The following is a 16,065-nucleotide window of genomic DNA, read 5'->3' as shown; positions in this document are numbered from 1 at the left end:
GATTTTTTGTTTGTTTTCTTTCACTTTTTTTCTATCTTTGCTTAGATTGATTTGGTTTGTATCAGTCTTTTTTTTTATTTTATTGGCCTCACTAATGTCATATGGAGGTTTCTTAACTATGGGTCAAATCAGAGCCATAGGTTCATGTCTATACCACAGACACAACAGCAAAGGATCTGAGCTGCATATGTGACCTATATCACAGCTTAGGGCAATGTAGGATTCTTACCCATTGAGCGAGGCCAGGCATCAATCCCAAATCCTCATGGATACTAGGCTTGTTCTTTCCCAATAAGCCACAGTGGGAACTATCTGTATTATTCATTTTATCTATTATTATCTCTATTATCTTCTTAGGTAAATATCTTTTTTTTTTTGAACCTCAGGTTTTTTCCTCAGTCTTCCCAAATTTTGATATTGTCTGAGTGAGTGTGTGTGTGTGCCCCCTATGCTAAACACAATAAGTTTACAAATTTTATATGTAAATATAAGACTCAACAGCATGGAACTAGCATTTGGACTGACATTTAAGGATGTGCTGATGTTCCCCCTATAGCCTGTTTGGAGTGTGAAGATGGGAATCAAATTTTTGTTGTTGTTGTTGTTGTTGAAGTCTATTTATTTATTTGTGTGTTTTTAATTTGTATAATGATTTTTATTTTTTTCCACTATAACTGGTTTACAGTGTTCTGTCAATTTTCTGCTGTATAGCATGTTGACCCAATTACACATACATGTATACATATCTTTTTCTCACATTATTATGCTCCATCACAAGGGCCTAGACATGTTCATTGTAGCACTAGTCACAATAGCCAAGACATTAAAACAACCCAAATGTCCCTGGAGAGACGATTTGATTAGGAAGATAGTGGTATATATACACAATGGAATACTACTAAGCCATAAAAAGGACAAAATAATGCTTTTGCAGCAACATGGGTGGAAAGAGAGGGTCTCATACTGAGTGAAGTCTGAAAGAGAAAGGCAAATACCATATGATATCACTTATATCTGGAATCTAATATACAGCACAAATGAACCTTTCTGCGGAAATGAAAATCATGGATTTGGTGAATAGACTTGTAGTTGCCAAGGGGGAGGGGGAAGGATTGGAATGGATTGGGAGCCTGCGGTTAATAGATGAAAACTATTGCATTGGAATGGATTAGCAATGAGATCCTGCCGTGTAGCACTGGGAACTATGCTTGCTTTTTTTTTTTTTTTTAACATTTTAGAGCATTGCAGAATAACATTTTCTCATTTTCTGACCTGCAAACAGATGCCTTAAACAAAAATTTAAAAAAAATTATCATACTAGGTACATCCAAAAATGCAATAATTACACATATGACAATGAATTCACCAAGGACATATCCTAAGAATTTAGGAACAGTCTGTCAGTCAGGAGAAATCTGAGCAAATTTAGCAATCAACTGTTTACATGTCCAAAGACAAACCTATCTAAACTCCCAAACCAGAAGTTTGAAAGGTTTTAAGTCTCCATTAAACAAGAGAGTGACAATTCAAACCTAGCCAACCTCGACAATCTTAATTCCCCTATATTGGGTCCTTTCCCCAGTCTGGATCTCAACAGCAAGCATCTCAGTTTGTCAAACTACTAAGTATCAAACTCTTGGGCCATTATGCACATAGAAGGGCAAAGTGTGCATTAATTAAAAAGCAAGTAGTCATTAAACATCCAAACTATTCCCCCAGCTCACCAGCCCTTAGTATGATCCCAAATATGCAACCTGTGTCACACAGTGCCAGGCTATATTTTGTATGTGTATGTATCTCTGTATATGCGTATATAGTATGTAGTACTATGTGTACACATAGTATTAGGTACGAATGGCAATTAACAGTCCCTGAAGAAATTCATTTTCAGTTGAGGCTATGGCTCCTGTGCCTTGGTATGATTTTAGTCTTCAAAACTGAAAAACACTGCTAAAAATCTCACTTCCTTAAGACAAAATTTGATTGCTTGTTCAGGTTAAGCTTCTTGGTCTAAAAATGGCTCTAAGGTTAAGAATAAAAAAGCAGCCAACTGAGTTCAATTTCTCTCTCCAGTTTGGCCAAGCTATTTTGTAGACTAGAAAATCTATAGTGCCTTCCAAAGGTTCTTGCCTACCTTACTGTCCTTGTTCACGTTTCAAACTGTGTCATCATAGCCTGTACTTCAGGGGTCAGCTGCTTGGCAGCCAGAGTTGCCTCTGTGACAGCCTTGGGATATAGGCCCTTTCTCTTCTTATTAAAGCATGACTGGAAGATTTCTAAAAAGGGGGAAAGTGGCAAAAGAGCCAGGAAAGATGTTGTTGGAGACCCGAATCATGAAATACGGGCCTCCTGTCAGACTAAAAGCCATTATCTTTCTGGCTCACAGTTATAGTAACAATATGGGCTGGCCGCCAGGGGAAGCCGTATATCTTGGCTCAAGCAATGTCCCCTACACATATGGTCCTGCCATCTGGTGTGACATGCTCAGAGACATTTTTGGAAAAGACTTTCATTTTCAAGGAATTACTGAGCTTTTTCTCTCCCTTTGAAGAGGAGGAAGTGGAGGAGGTGGAAGGTGCATGCATACACCCTGGAGGAAAATCAAAGCTCAGAGTTGGAGGATTTCAAATCATCTGTGGTATTAATGCTAAGCACTGAAGCATTAGAAGAGTCAGATTTCTTTTGATTTAGGGTCATGTAAACAGAGATATTGCTTTTGCTGCCCTTTTTGCCCAGTGTCTGTCTGTGGTTTATCCTGCTCTCCAGGCACAGGCACTTCAGTTGTGTCCTGAACCTCACTGTTGGCCTCTTCAGGGCCTTTGGAAGGACTCTGATTTTCTGAAGTGGACTCACATGCAGAGCAGGTAAAGGTGCAGTGAGACTGAGGCTAGGGTGCCATCTTGCCACTCCAAATTTTCTCCAGTCTTCTCAGAGAAGAGTCATTTTCTTCATTCCTGTACCTCTGTGGTTTTAAACGAACCTGGGGTGGAAGGGAACCTGACCTAGGATTCTGGTATCTACGTGTAACTTTTGAATGCATACTTCTGGACATAGAGGTGTCACTGTGCTTCTTCTGTGCCTTTTCTTTGGCAATTTTCAAAACTTCCTGTGTTTTGCATGATCTATGTGTTTACTCTGGAGCACTTTTTCAGTACTTAACTGAGCTTTTGAAGTATTTGCCTGAGCAGAAACTTTGACTACTCTGCCTCTGCTGTGAGCAATATTTGAAACCTTAACCACAGCATTTCTTTTCTGGCTTTCATTTTGGTTTTTCCCATCCACTTTATGGTCAGTTTTCGGTTTTTTGTCCACAGTAGTTACACTTTCATTTCTCTCCTTTTTATCTTCATATTTAGAAGAGTCACTTGCACTACTACCTTTTTTAATTCCTTTTTCTTCAGAAACAACACTGTTTTTACATTTGTCACATAAGACTTGCCTGGGTCGTAGTTTAATAGCATTCATTATTGAATGTACATTTTTCGTTTAATTTTCCGAGGAGGTGGCTGAGGTATTGATTGGTTATGTGTTTTCCGAGGAGGTGGCTGAGGTATTGATTGGTTATGTGTTTCCCTGATAAACAAAGGGGAAGGATAAAGTGCTCCTTCAAGGGAGAGAGGCGGTGGTTTGGAAGTCCACAGGCTTTCCGCCAAGCTCAGCTCAGGAGGTGGTGGGACAGGAGAAGGGACATCAAGAACAGCACCATTCACTTCACGCTTCACTTCTGTCCCTGCTTGGAATGTATTACTTTGGAGCTGCATGGCCTCAGGTTTATCCTTATATTCCCTTTTGGGAAATACTGTCGCAGGGATCCCGTGGGGCCCAAACTGTTCCACCAGAATGGCTGTATATTTTTCCCACCAAAAGTACAGCTATTGCACCATACAGTTCATGGTTTCTTTTAGACAGATCCATGAGGACCTGGGAGAAGAGCTTCTCCCAGAGGTGGAACAACAGGAGGAGGGCATCCTCAATGATGTCATCCAGCCTGACCAGCACTTCAGAGCTGGGGATCAGTTGCTACACCACGGAATCACCTCCCACCACTGGCGGTAGAGCTGGGGCTGCTGTCTGGGAAGCGGTAGTTCCTGGCACTCTTTGGGAGCCTGAGGCTGCTCTGGCGGCGGTGCAGGGGAAGGTGGAAGGTCAGGCCCTTTCTGAGGGGCGGCTGCTGCCACCACTCCAGCAGGCATTTCCTCTGCCTCCAGCTCCAGTCCCACCCACCGCCTCAGGGCTGCAGGCGAGCTTCCACTGCGGCAGTGATGGCGGCGGCGGCGCCGGGAGCTGGGCCTCATAGGCCTGAGGAGAGGAGTGCTGCCCATCAGCCTCGGTGTCCAGCACAGATGCTTCAGTGGCCATGACTGGGAGGGGGTCAGTGCTGGCCTCGCTGCCTGGGATGGGCTCCATCTCCCGCTTGGCCTCACTGGTGCCCCTCTCCGCGGAGGACGCTGCAATTGCCGCCGCCTCTGCAGTCATGGCACCATTTTCTTCCTGGCTTTTCCCTCCTCCAACTCTGGCTGCTGCTCAGCCACTTCTTATTACTAGTTGCTAAAGATGGATAGAGGGGACATTCTTGGCTTCTCTCTTTGAACTTTCTTGATAATAGCTTTTTTCATTTCAGATTGTGCACGTTGATGAGATCATGAGAGGGGTTTTTTTGTATATGTATATAAGTAAATATATAATTTTATTTTTGTTAGAGTATTGTTGCAGACTCAGGATCAATCTATTCCCTATGCAGGGTGTGTAACACAGATGTATTTTTTCTTATTTTTTGGTTGCATTGTTAACCTTCTTCTTGCAGTGATGGCCTATGACAGGTACGTGGCCATTTATCACCCTCTACACTATGCCATCAGCATGAGGGAGGAGCTTTGTATATGTGTGTTGGCTGGATCCTGGCTCCTTTCCTGTGTCATTGCCCTGACCCACACCCTTCTGGCTCAAATGTCCTTATGTGCTGATAGTGTCATCCCCCACTTCTTTGGTGACTCTGCTGCCCTGCTTAAGCTGTCCTGCTCAAACCCCTCTCTCAATGAGCTGGTCATATTCACTCTAGGGTCTGCAGGTCTCATTTTTCCACTGAGTGGCCTCCTGGTCTCTTATGGCCATATTGGGCTCTCCATCCTAAGGGTCCCCTCTGCTAAAGGGATCTGCAAAGCCTTGCACACCTGTGGCTCCCACCTCTCTGTCAAGTCTCTATTCTATGGAATGAGATAGCAGTGTACCTTTTCCTCCTCATCAGGCCTGTTCCATGACAAATACATCCTAGTTTCTGTGATGTACACAGTTGAACCCTTTCATCTACAGCCTGAGAAATAGAGACATGACATTGGCTCTGGGGATTCTTTTCAGAAAAAAAAAACTTTTTTGCCAATTTAGTCATCTAACCATGTTCTCATTTCACTCACTGACCTTATTAGAAAAGCCTTAAAAAGTTGTGTGTTGCTTACCCATGTCTCTGGCACTTTTCCTCGCTGTCCTTTATATGATAGTTGTTATTGCAAAAATCTCTTTCCCTTCAGTCATATCTCTTGTCCATTTATTATTCTGTAACCCTAAATGTGACATTACCCAAATCATACATTCAACTTTTGGTCTTCAATGCACCAAACTCCTTTGCATGTGTTTGTAAGTGTTGTTATATTTTGTTTCAAAGAGTTATATCATTATTAAATGTGGTTTTTTTACATCTCTTTAAAGTGTGTATCTATATTTTAATTCTTATTATGGTCATTTCTTGGGCATTGGTTTTTAAATTTTTAATTGATTCATTAATTAGTTAACTTGATGTATAGTTGAAGTATGATGTATTAATTTCAGGTATAGGGTAAGATGATTCAGTTTTAAATATATTATATACATCATATATTTTTCAGATTGTTTTCCTTATATTATACTACAAAATATTGAGTATAGTTCCAAATTCTATATAATTGGTACTTGTTAGTTATCTGTTTTATATATAGCAGTGTTTATATGTTAACCCCAAACTCCAAATTTGTACTCCCCTTTTCTTTTTTTTTTGTAAATGTAAGTTTGTTTTTATGTCTGTGGGTCTCTTTCTTTTTTTGTGTATAAGTTCATTTGTGTCATTTCTTATTAGATACCCTATGGAAGAAATATCATATGATATATGTTTTTCTATATGTGGTTTACTTCATTTAGTATGATAATCTCCAACTCCATCCTTGTTGCTACAAATGTCATTATTTCATCCTTTATATAGCTGAATAATATTCTATTAAATATAGGTACCACTTCATCTTTATCATTCATCTGTTGATGGATGTTTTCATTGCTTCCAAGTCTTGGCTTCTTGCCTTCCAAAGCTACAAACATTCAGTTAAGATTCCAATGTTTACTTATAGTAGAGTCCAAAATGCTTACCTTTGCAATGCAGTATCAGGTTAATAAGGTACTTTGAGGGTTTGCTATATTTTGATTCCATCTCTTGCACCTAGTTGTGTGTATCTTTGCACACTTAACTAATGTATACTTTTGTTTTCTTATGGTCAAAATGTGTATAATAATATTTATTTGGATTACTGGGAAGATTTATTTTGAAAGTGAATGTAAAATACTTTTAACAGTGCCTGGAACTATTGACATTGGCTTGGAAGCCTGGATTGGACATTTTTGGTAACAGGGGATTTTAAGGGACTCAAAACAAGTAGCATGCAGTGAAGTATACCGAAAGCCCATGACATAGCTTCTGTAATTCTCTTCAAATGATTTTCATATCCTTTTTAAGAGGAAATGCATGATTGATACCTCTTACCTTGTGTCCTGTTCACATTTTCATCTTAGAAAATTATAGAGATTTGACCTGGCTTGATGTAAAGATATAAACTTGAACATTGAGAGTTCTCAGGTCTTGTGCTCAATATGGCACAAAGCAGTTCTTCAATAATTATCTATTGAATGAAGAATAAATATCTGTTGGTTTCTTTGGGAAAAGACTTGGTTAGTGTGAACATTTTGATATATTATTGGAGCCAGAATTGGAAAGACTGAATCATTCACCAACAATTAAGATAAATGAAGGGAGAGTAGCAAACATTAAGACTTTTCATAGGACAGAGGACATGACTATAATATTAGGGCATGTTCACTGACATTTCCCACTTTCGCTAATTCCCAGCTGTGGCAAGAAGGAGGGAGAACCAGGGTAGTGTGTCCGAGTTCCTCCTCCTGGGGCTCCCATCCGGCCAGAGCAGCAGGGCATGTTCTTTGCCCTGTTCCTGGGCAGGTACCTGACCACAGTGCTGGTGAACCTGCTCATCATCCGGTTCATCAGGCTGGACCCTCACCTCCACTCCCCTGTGTACACCTTCCTCATCACTTGGCCCTCAGAGATGTCACGCTTTCATCTATCACAGTTTCTAAGATGCTGATGAACATGCAGATTCAGCAACAATCTATCCCCTATGCAGGGTGCATTTCCCAGATGTATTTTTTCATACTTTTTGGTTGTCATGACAATTTCCTTCTCACAGTGATGGCTTATGACAGGTATGTGGCCATTTGTCAGTCTCTCCACTATAGCACCATCATGAGGCAGGAACTGTGAGTCTCCTTAGTAGCTGGGTCCTGGTTCCTCTGTTGAATCCACACCCTGTTGAACACCCTCCCCTTTGCCCAACTGTTTTTCTTTGTGGAAAATACCATCCCCCACTTCTTCTGTGACCACACGACCCTCCTGAAGTTGAGCTGTTCAGACACATACCTCAATTTGCTGGTCATCTTTGTTGTGGGAGGAACACTTTTCTTCCTACCTTTGAGTAGTATCCTGGGCTCATGTATTCATATAGGGACTGCAGCTTTGAGTGTCTCTTCCACCAAAAGACTCTTTAGAGTTCGTTCCACCTGTGGCTCCCATCTCTTTGTGGTGTCTTTATATTATGGGACACTTGCTAGTGTTTCTTTTTTTTCCTCATCATGGGACTCCAATGACAAAGACATAATTGATTCCATCATATATGCAGTAGTTACTCCCATGCTGAACCCTTTCATCTATAGCCTCAAGGACAGAGACATAAAACAGGTGTTAGAGATATTTGTCAATAGTGCTAATTTATTTAAGTGACAATCCCTAAACCCTCTTTTTGCAATCTTGAGCACAGTGGGATATATCTCCTAAAATAATCATGTTTGGCAACTCTGTAACTTCAAATGAATATGCATTCAGCTGTCATATATCATGTTAATAAGTCAGAATAATCCAGTTTGTGATTTGCATTTTAAACATTCTTAATCTTTAATTTTTCTGCTTCTTTATCATCTCATAAAATATGTGAAAAATCCTATGCAAAATATGTCATCTACTTATGATTTTTTTTTGCCTTTTTCTCCTTTCAGATATGTCTCTTTTGCTTATATATTTTTTATACATTGTTATTGAGAACACACTGATTTAGCACTATGTTCTGCTCTTTGTGGACTTATTTTTCTATGTAAAATGTGCTGAAATTGGCTTTCAGTGGCTTCATGCTAGTTGTGAACATCTCTTTTCAATGCCATAGTGTATGACAGCATTCTGGTGGATTGAAATCAGCCACAAGGGACATAATTACATTATGGAAATTGGCTAATGCTGCAAAGTAATGCTCTCCCATGATAGGGAACCTTTTCTCATTCACTGAATATCACACTATTGCAGTTAGAGTGAGGGGAGCTTTCTCTTTAGTCATGGCTCCTACCCTCACATCTCATTTACTTCCTCTGATATTAGTATAGATATACCAGGTATCTTTTAGTTGGTGTTTACATGGCACATCTTTTCCATCATTTAAACTTTTTGTGTTCTCATAGCTGTAAAGTGTCAGTAGTCAATGGTGTAAGTTGGGTTTTGCTCATTTTATCATTTTATGTAGGTTGATGATCATTGTATTTCTGGAGAATTTGATTTATTAACATCTGATATAGTCATACTGTGTCTGAATTTATGTTTTCTGTGATTATATATGTTTTATAATTGAGACATCTGATTTCATTTTTATTTTCACTTATCTTTATATCTTTTAATTAAATACATATTTTGCTATTGATATCCCCTAGATTAACTTATTAATCATAATTTTTCTTTATTTTATAGATCTTTTCTGTGTTTTATGAGGAGATTCCTTTTTATCATTCATATATATATACACACACACATATATATATATATATATATATATATATATATATATATATATATATTTCTACTGTACAGCATGGTAACCCAGTTACACGTACATGTATACATTCTTTTATCTCACATTACATGTTCCATCATAAGTGACTAGACAGAGTTCCCAGTGCTACACAGCAGGATCCCATTGCTAATCCATCCCAAAGGCAACATTCTGCATCTATTTACCCCAAGCTCCCAGTCCCTCCCACTCTCTCCCCTTCTCCCTTGGCAACCACCTTTCCTTAAAAAATTTTTATTGTGGTATAATATCCTACACAACATGAAACTTACTATTTTAATCATTTGAGGTATAAAATTAGGTGACATTTAGTACCTTCATCACTGCTGTTTTATTCTAGGGCCTCAAAAGGAAACTATCGAGCATCAATGCAGTTGTGTATTTGGCAGCTATGAAAAGTAATGGCAAAGATACCTATGAATCAATATGGAGGGATTTCCAAGTTATATCATCAAATGGAAAAAAAAGTAATGTGTAAAAGAGCATCTATTGCATGCTATTTCCTATGTGAAAAAGAAGGAAAATAATATACACATGTATATTCCCATTTAGCAAGAAGAAATACATGAGGAGTATTTGAAACTAATGAGACTGCTTAACTACAAGGAATTGGGTGGGAATAGGATACAAAGATGGAGAGATGAGTATACTTATTTGTATCATTTGGCCTATGTTAACTTTTACCTACTAAGAAATAAAAAGGAAATGGAAAATAAAGCAAAATAGAGTAAAAGAAAAAAATGAGCCTAGCTATAGTTCAAGTTAATACCATAGTAAGACTAAGAGGAAAATAAAGAAATTAGGTTATTATTGAATATCAAATTTTGTTTATAAACTACTCACAGTAACTAAAAAACTGTAAGCATATTTTTTTGAAGCGAATTTGGGGGACTGAAGTTAACTTGCCATTAACTGTGGTTTGGTCTCAAGATTCTGAAATTACATGTACTAAAAGATTAAGTAAATAAATAAACTTGTCCTGGAAAAGGGACTGACTTCTCAATGGGGAAAAGTGCTATATATGTACCTGGAAAAAGAGAGGCTAGAAAAAACTTTATGGTGTCAAAATAGAATTGAAGATATCAGTTTGAAATCATGGGTGGTAATGTGTATAAACAGATTGAAATTATGTACCAACATTTGTCTGGTCCCCTCTCCCATTCTTTCTTTCCCACTCATGACCCTTCTCCTAGGAGTAACCATTCTTTTAGTTTCTGTGTTTCTAGTTTCTACATCTTGCGTTTCTTTTATATGTTTCTTGGCTGTATTCTCTGAGATCACTTAGAAGCCTTGTAAGCAACAAACACATGTAATACCAAATTTGACTTTTGAATATCAGTGTCTTCTAACAGGAACCAAAGTTACTTAGAAAAATGGCTGATTCTAGGGCTGGGGCCAGGACACGAAAAAACCAGGGAAATTTTACTGAGCTTGAAAATAAAAAGTGTTCAATGAATAATGGTGACGTGGGAGCTAGCTGGAAGGGGCTCCCATTTGTCAAATCTGGAATAATTAGAGATTCAAAATGAATAACATCAGAACTGAGTTACAACACAGAGAATAAATAAGAATTCATGAGTCCATGATGATATAAATCAATCAACAAAAAAATGAATATGGAGTAAGGGGAAGTTCCTTCCTATATGAGAATACAGATAATCAACATAGAGGAAATGATCGAATTAGAAAATCACCATTTGGCCACCACATTTGCAATATTTTTTTTCCAAATAAGAATCATCAATGGACATTAGATATAGTGGGTTAAATTGTATTAAGAGAAAGTGTTTTGGTTATATAGTCTCAAAATATCTACCAAATGATACTTAGTTAATTACAAATGTTAAAATAGTAAGTTATTATTGAGAAGCTGGCAAACACCACCTTAAAGAATTGATCAATTATAAAATACTAATAATTGGAAAAAAACATTTTTAGGGCTGCACCTCTGGCCTACAGAAATCCCCAGGCTAGGGGTCAAATTACAGCTGCAGCTGCTGGCTGGACCTCAGCTGCAGGATCATGGGATCCTAGCCACATCTGCTGCCTATTATGCAGCCTGTGTAAACACAGGACCTTTAAACCAATGAGTGAGGCCAGTGTTCAAACCTGCATCCTCATGGATCCTAGTCAGGCTTGTAACCTGCTGAGCCACGAAGTGAACTCCAAAGAACACAAATTCTTAATGAAGCTGTTAATTTTTTAAAACATCTGGACATGTAAGGCTTATGTTTGGTATTAATTAAGAAACATGGGTAAAATCCTTAGCCTAGGATGCAAATGTTCAAAAATTTTTCAGCATGACGAACAATATTTTGTGGAATTTCTAGCACCAAGCCTTTTTACTAACTTCTTTATTGAAATATAATTTGCAGGGCCTGTGTAGCTCAGTCAGGAGAGCATAAGACTTTTAATCTGAGGGTCCCAGGGTTCAAGTACCTGTCAAGATGCTGTGTGGAAATCCAGTTTTCTAACAGTATTATGTTAATTTTAGGTGCATTACAAGGTGATTTGACATTTTCATACACTATGAAATGATTACCAATTATTAATCTAACAACCATCTGTCCAAAAGCTTTTACAGGATTATTGATCATATTCCTTATTCCGTATATTAAATCATCATGGTTTCTTTATTTTATAACTAGAGGTTTGTGCCTCTTCATCCACATTACCTATTTCATTCCCCTCGCCATTCAGACATTGTCTCCTGTGGCAACCACTGGTTTCTTTTCTGTGTTTATGAGTCTGTTTTCATTTTGTTTTGTTGATTTGTTGCTTTAAATTTTAGACTCCAGATATAAGTAAGATACCATGATATTTATCATTGTCTCTGTCTTATTTCACAGAGCATAATACCTTCTAATCCATCCATATTGTTGGAACATGGCTGTGAATGTTGTGGCCAATGAAGGTGGCAAACATTTTTAGTCCCCAGGATGGGATGGCACAGACAGTTGTTTTCACTGTTGGGGATTCACTTTCATGCTTTTGTGTGTGGATATCCACTTTCCCAGCACCATTTATTGAAGAGAGTAACCTTTCCCCATTGTGTGTCTTTGGCTCCCTTGTCAAAGATCAGTTGATCATATATGCATGGGATCATTTCTGGGCTCCATATCCTATTCCATTTTTTCATATATGTATATTTTAATGTTGGTAACATACTGTGTGGATTTCTAAAGGTTTGAAGTTCAGTTTGCAATCAAGAAGTGCGATACCTAAAGTTTTGTCCATTTTGCTCAAGATGGCTTTGGATTTTGTGGGTCATTTGTAGTTTCACATGGATGGAATAAATGATGGTGATGGGATGTGAGCTCCAACACACTTCAGGGTCAGTGGTGTGGGAAACTCAAGATCTGGTCCTACTCTGGTACTTTCTACAGTGGGTGGAGTGGCAGATTCCATTGTAGGTTCTTCAGAGTTCAAGGGTGTTCATGGCCTCTACTTCTCATCCTGAACAGTTAGAGGGAACACCAATGTGTTACTGGCATTAGAGACATCTTCTGGGACTCCTGTAGTTCAGTCCCTTTGGTCCCTGTACTGGGTCCATCTCCAGAGGAAGGCGAGGAATTGGGCAATTAACTCAGGTGTCTTCTTCTCTAATCAGAAGCTTGGCGGGGGTGGGGGTGTTCCCTTCAGTCTCAGTTCTGTTGGTAAATGCGGATCTTCCATTGTTCTCATTCTTGTAAAAAGGTGGGGAAATGCTAAACATCCTCAGGCCATGGAGGCATAAGAGATTCATCCTCAGGTATTAGCCTGGACTAGCATAGATCAGAGCAAGGTGGGGAACCATACCTTGGGCTAGGTGAGTGTGTTGATGTGAGGACTAGGAAGAAGAGATCAAGAAAATATGTGTTTACACTGACCATATAACCATTTGCTTTTAGTGACTGATTCACACACTGACCTACTTGGTTGGTGACAACCAGCCTCACATGGCCATAACATTAAAATTAATTAAAATGACCTGAAGTTAAAATGTGTGTTCCTCAGTTGCACTAGCTATATTTGAAGTTTCCAGTAGTCACAGGAGACTGGTGCTGCTGTACTGGACAACACAACTATAAAGCATTTCCATCCTTGTGGAAAGTCCTATTGTACGGTGCTAATAATAGACCATGGAGGCTGGAAATCTATGATACATATGTATATGGTTGGGTTGCTATGTGCATGTTGCTTCTTTTTATGTTAAATTTGTGTTGGGTTTGATCACACATGATTCTTAGTGTTTGTAGTGGACTTTCTGTGTGTGTGAGTGCATATGGTTTGTGAGTCCTGTGGGTGAGTGGATGTGGTCTTGTGTTTCTTTAAAGAGCTTGTGAGGTGTAATTGATATACAAAAATGCATTCATTTTTTAATGTACAAAATATTGAGGAGTTTGGACATGTGCACACACGTGTGAAGCTACCACCACAATCAAGGTCATCAACATATCTGTCTCCTCCCAAAATGTCCCTGTGTCCTTATATGTGGTAAGAAAACTTAACATGAGATCTACTCTATTAAGGAATATTTAGGTGCACAGTATGGAATTTTTGGCTCTAGGCATTATGCTGTACAGCAGATCTCGAGAACTCATTGATGTTGCATAACTGACACGTTATTTCAATTAAATAACAACACTACTTTTGCCCTCCCCCTAGCCCTTGGTGACTGCCATTTATTTTCAGCTTCTATGAGTTTCTCAAAGTGAAATTATGCAATATTTGTTCTTATAGGACTGGCTTATTGAACTCATGATAATGTCCTTCTGATTCATAAATCTTGTCATAAATGGCAGGATTTAATTTTTTAAGGCAAAATGATATTCCATTGTGTGTATATGCCTCATTTATACTTTCACCTGTCATTGGACATTCAGCTTGTTTCCAGAGCTGATCTATTGTGCACAGAGCTGCAGTGCCTATGGGGGAATTGATACATCTCTGAGATCCTAAGTCAAGTCCTTTCCAGTGTACACCCAGAAGTGGGATTCCTGGATCATGTGGTAGTTCTATTTTGAGTGTCTTGGGGATTCTCAATACCATTTTCCATATTGGCGGCACCATTTTACATCCCCACCTTCAGTGTAGAAGTGATCTTGTTTGTGTGTTTTTAAAGTGAGTGACAAAAAGTTTCATTATAAAGTTGTAATTAAGTTGGTAGGAATCCATACAAATCTCACTTCTGACTAGGATGAATATGGGTTGGAGAGGGCCAAAAAGCAGCAACTGGGGTTTTGTTTTTTTGTCATTATGTGTCCTGCTGAGTGCCTCTTTGTGCATATAACACACTCAGAATCTCCTACTCCTCTCCTTGGATGGCTGTAGAGCAGAGAGGCCCATGTGAGGGCCTTGAAAATATATGTATGCATTTAACCTGGTCAGACAGCCTCACATCCTGTGTCTTCTTTGTCTCAACTCTAGACATAAACAGGCAGCAAACAAAGTCCTCTTTATGCTAAGTTGGTGAGACTTTGTCCAGATGGATAGAAGGCTATTGAACCTCTCACAATACTCCTCAATAATGTTTGAAGATTTCAGCATTTCCAGTCTAGGGAACAAGGTGGGCTAAATTTTGGAACCTTGTCTAACTAACCAGATGGCTGTGAATTCTGATATGGGTCCATGGTCCTACAGCATCTCTAATATCTTGGTTCTCTGGTCACCTCATTGGGAAAATTCACATGCCCCTAACTTTCACAAATGCTCAGAACTGAGATATTTTAAAGTTCTGGTGATGCAAGGGGTGAGAGAGACGGAAGATATGATGGAAACTATTTATTGATAATTTTTTTAAAAAGACAATGAATCAAGTTCTGTGAACCTACTAATCTTCAAGGGCCATCCATGATCTGGGCCTGTACTGTTTCCTGAAAGAGAAGCAAGACCTCAGAAGTAAACACACATTTTCAGGAAGCTACTTGATCTTTCTTGATGGCCTCCTATATCTTTGTCATCTTTTATTTCCTGTTGTCTGCTTACATATCCAGCCTAAAAATGGAGCTGATTTATTTACTTTTTTGTGCCACTCTCCTTTTGATTGCTATTTTTGTCAATATTTATTGACTTGTGGTACATTTCCTAAATTAAAAATTTTTATTGTGATAAAAATATGTAGGAAAATTCAATATTTCAATAATTTTTTGTATATATTTCTGTGGCACTATAACCATTACCACAACCCATCTCCAGAATTTTTTATCTTCCAAAATGGAAACTCTGTACCCACTGAACAATAACTCCTCCTTTTCCTCCCCACACCAGCCCCTGGCAGTCACCATTCCATTTTTTGTCTCTATTAATTTGACTCTTCTGGGAATCTCATATGAATGGAGTCTTACAGTATTTACACTTTTGTAACTGCAAGATTTTACTTAGCATAATGTCATGTTGAAGCTATATCAGGATTTCTTTCCTTTTTATAGCTGAAGTGTATTCCACTGCATGTATAGATCACATTTTATTTATTCAATCATTTGTTAAAGGACCTGGTTTGTTTCCAACTTTTGGCTACTGTAAATAATGTTACTTTATATATGGCTGTATAAATACCTCTTTGTTCCCTGCTTTCAGTTATTCTAGGTATATACTGGAAGTAAAATTCCTTAATCATATGGAAATTTTATTGAAGTTTTTGAGCAACTTTCATAATTGTCTTTTCCTTCCTTCCACCCTCCCTCCCTCGCTTCCTTGCTTCCTATCTTATTTCCTAACTTCCTTCCTTCATTTCTTTCTCTTTCTTCACTTTCTTTGTTTCTTTCATTCTTTCTTTCTTTTGTATTTCTTATAGTCATTCTAATGATAAAAAGTATTTTTTTGTGTGTTGAGCACTTCATTTTGTGCATGGTACATTAATCTTCCAAATAATTCTTTAAATGGTGTG

General features: G+C 38.5%; 2 pseudogenes; one reads left to right on the top strand and one right to left on the bottom strand.

The window, feature by feature from the left end:
• Positions 1-2,148: 2,148 nt before the first annotated feature.
• Positions 2,149-4,616, bottom strand: LOC125120923 (PWWP domain-containing protein 2A-like; annotated as a pseudogene).
• Positions 4,617-6,382: 1,766 nt separating this feature from the next.
• Positions 6,383-8,089, top strand: LOC125120922 (olfactory receptor 1J4-like; annotated as a pseudogene).
• The last annotated feature ends 7,976 nt before the right edge of the window (positions 8,090-16,065 follow it).

Source organism: Phacochoerus africanus, chromosome 2 (assembly GCF_016906955.1).
Source record: "Phacochoerus africanus isolate WHEZ1 chromosome 2, ROS_Pafr_v1, whole genome shotgun sequence".
Lineage (NCBI taxonomy): Eukaryota > Metazoa > Chordata > Mammalia > Artiodactyla > Suidae > Phacochoerus > Phacochoerus africanus.
This window is presented reverse-complemented; position numbering and strand designations above follow the sequence as displayed.